Genomic DNA, 3,801 nt, shown 5'->3' with positions numbered 1-3,801 from the left:
GAAACCGGGATCAATTCGCACACCGGGATTCTCGCGGGCAGAGCTTTGGCTCGGAAACTCTTTTCTTCTTGGGATCTTCAGGCTTCGGGTCTCGGGGTTGATATCGGGGCTTCGGGGGTACTTCTTTGCACGTAAATCAATGCAATACAGGTGAGAGATGAGAGAATGAGCAACCAAACTTGGTTGGCCCTTCAAATCTATTTAAAGGGCAAAACTGGCCCTTGCCACGTCGTGGCACCTTTTTCCATGTCGTGGGCTTGGTCGTCACTGCATGCGTCATCTCAAGTTTCATCTGGGGGACTCCCGGAGGTGTCAGAAGACTTGTCACATCGTGGCACTGCTTGCCACGTCGTGGTATCTGACAGTTTTGGGGTTTCGCGCCCCAAACTTCAGAAATTCATAACTTTCGCATACGAACCCCGTTTTTGACGTTCTTTATATCGACGCGGAGGTGAGATTATGCTCTACAACTCTCATTTAGACTCCAGTGGCTGATGTTTACTTGATTTTTAATATATTATAAATATATTACTTATATATTATTTTTGGTAGGCCGGGACAGGAAAACTCCGTTATAAACTCATAACTCCTTCGTCTGACGTCCGTTTTCGTCTGTCTTTCCATCGTTGCACTAATATCGATGAGATATTCAATTCTCATTTAGATTGTTTTGGATAAATATTGCTCTAACGTAAATTCACTATTTACATCGCGCTGGGTCGTGCCGGTTCTGTCGCAAAACTTCGACAGGTCATAACTTCTTCGTTATAACTCGGATTTCGGCGTTCTTTATATGCGCAGAAACCTTGTGACATATACTAGAACTTGGTTAAGATTAATCCTTATAAATAATCTTCCATCAAACAGTCATTTTTGATGCTTATCGTCTCTAAATTGACTAGCCCGGATCTGCGGGCGTTACAATTATCTCCCCCTTAGGATGATTACGTCCCGGAATCATCAACGAAAAAAGACTTGTATAATGATTCCATACGTTATCTTTCCATCCTAAGTAACAACCGTGATGCTCAATCTTGCATCTGTTCTTCGTACCATGTTGAACTTCTACTCATGACCTTCGAGTTACCAAATTAATCCTTATTGAGGACTCCTTCTTCTTCTTAAGATAAATTCTTTTATTTATCTATTGTAACAAACTGATGGGTCGTGTTCTAACGACCTCTCATCATAGTCGGACTCAATTTGATATGACCACTAGGGTCGGAATATCAATCATCTTTGTAGTCATTACCGAAACAATGGTAATGACATACTTGAATAAAAACGAACTTAATTACTAGCTTCTTGGTAACCTACTACTATTCACACCTACTCATACTCGTTCCAAGTATTGTCTCTCAGTCCCCAAGTCCTAAAATCACAAAACAATTTAACATATACGAATGTGTCCAATTAATCATAAAAATTTTCCTAGACTCTACTAGGACTTCTTCCATGTGTATCTTCTATCACCAATCATACTTCAACTCGATTGGTGATGGAAATTCTAGATTATAGGACAACTTCAAGAATTACACCAATTGTTCCATCATCCTACCAATCGAAGGTGTACTTCAGACGTACCGTACTCCTCTAAACGTTCTGTTATTTTATCAAACATAAAATAAAGGCAAGACACCACTCTTACGATATCTTCCGATAGGTGTCATTCACTATCATAAGCCTTTCATTTCCTCCATTTACTCAATTCTCTATGAGTCTTCACCATAATGTTTTTTACACCCAAGCAGATGTTCGGTGCACCGGGCGAGAATTTAAGATAAGAAAGCTTTATTTACGATAGACGTATAAATCTCCTTATCACTCCAAAACGTTTACATGCTAGTTCTAATATCGTATCAAACGCTTAGAATCCTAAACACATAAGGTCTCCAGATTTGGTCGGCAACAGACCATAGATCCGAACAAACAATATCATATATGGAAAACACATAGCATTTAGCACATAAAAGCATTTTAGGCATCTTTCCTAAAATATACTAGTGCTCGTGTCAAAAATACGGTAGGCACTCATCTCACGATCATCACTTAGCATTCTAAGTGTAAGTCTACAAATCCTACAAATTCCTAGTTTGCTTAAACTAATGCCCTGATACCAACTGTGACATCCCCAATTTCACGGCCAGAAAAGACCGATTTGTTTATGCTTTGTTTTATAAAACCAGAGTAAATCCTTTTGATTAAAAGAGTTGCGGAATTTGTTCCCAAAAAAATATGATAAAATTTATCAAAACGTTTCTCAAAGAGAATGTATTTGTTGGATTAGTGTCTAAGCTCGTAACCATATTTGGTAAGTACTTGACCCGATTGTGCATGGTCCTTTTGGGTTGCCTTCACCAAAGCAACTTGACTGGAGAAATAATAGAGAAAGAGGTTATTATGATTTATTAGTATGTTATAAGAATAATATATTAAAGGAGAAATAATATTTGTTTAATTAATATTGGTCAATAATTAATTAGGAATTAATTTTATGATCAAGTGTAATTAATTAAACTAAAGGGGCTGAATTGTAATAATGTGATAGTTACAAAGTAGGGTAAGGATTATCCTACATATAGGTTGGACGAAATCTAGAGGATATGGATCCTTGAAATCGTCCAAAGATAGGGGCTTTCAAGGCTTATCTTATTGTTACTTGGTGGGCAAGCAACTAGATAAGGATAAGGACTGAAACCCTAATCTCAACCCTATATAAAGACCCCTAGGCCTCATGAATTCGTTGACTTGATTCTAAGAGATCATAGGGCCGATTTCTACCTCCTCCTTCTCTCTCCATATCTTCTCCAATTGCTTGTGGTGTTTGTGGGCCATTAGAGGCACTACACTTGTGGTGCTTGCTTTCAAGACTTAGGGTTTGAAGATTTAAGTTGTTATTGCAATATAACAACAAGAGGTATGTAATCTAATCTTCTTGGTGAATTTCTAAAATAGTATGACTCATTAGGGTTTTATTATGTGTTCATAATGTTGTGTATCTAATAGTGAAAACATAGATCCAATTCTAGGGTTGCATGCACACATAGGATTATTTGTATAAAACCTACCAGTGGTATCAGAGCCTTTGGTTAACTTGTTTTCAGTTAGTATTATACAATAGTATGAACTTGACATATTAGGGCTTATTGCCAATAAACCCTAGGAGGCTATAATTTTCGAGATTAGGGTTTCCAAACCCTAATTTGCGAATATTTGAACAAGTTTTTCAAATCCTTTCCTTAAGCCCCAAGATTTTGAAATCTAGGGTTTACAAACCCCCCATGATTTTCGAAATTAGCCTCCTCCCCAAGATAAGATCCTAAATTTTAGGGATTTGGATTATCCCATATCTTGTAATTATCCTTTAATAGTTAAATATGGTAATTAAAGATTTTGGGATATCTCATCCCTTATTTTCGAAATCTATGTAGAAGTTTAAGGGATTAGGATATCTTAAATGTATAAATGGTAATTATCCTCATGATTTAGATAATCCCTTATGATTTAATAATTAAAATTAATAGTCTAATTCAAGATAATTATTAAATAAAGAGTTTTAATATTTAAAATTTTAATTTAAATGTCTTACATTCGAAAATTTTAAGTGAGATTAAAACCTAATTGTTTTGAAAAGTTTCAAAACTTGCCCTCAAGTTTTAGAATTTAAATTGTTGATTAAAAGTTAATTTTGAAAGTCTAAATTCCAAAACCCTAATTTTGAAAAGTTCAAATTAAACCCTTATGGTTTTATTAAATTACTTAAGTGTATAATTAAAAGAGAGTTAATAAATCCATAATGAT

The sequence above is a fragment of the Lactuca sativa genome, chromosome 5 (genome assembly GCF_002870075.4).
Source record: "Lactuca sativa cultivar Salinas chromosome 5, Lsat_Salinas_v11, whole genome shotgun sequence".
NCBI lineage: Eukaryota > Viridiplantae > Streptophyta > Magnoliopsida > Asterales > Asteraceae > Lactuca > Lactuca sativa.
Note: the sequence above shows the minus strand (reverse complement) of the source record.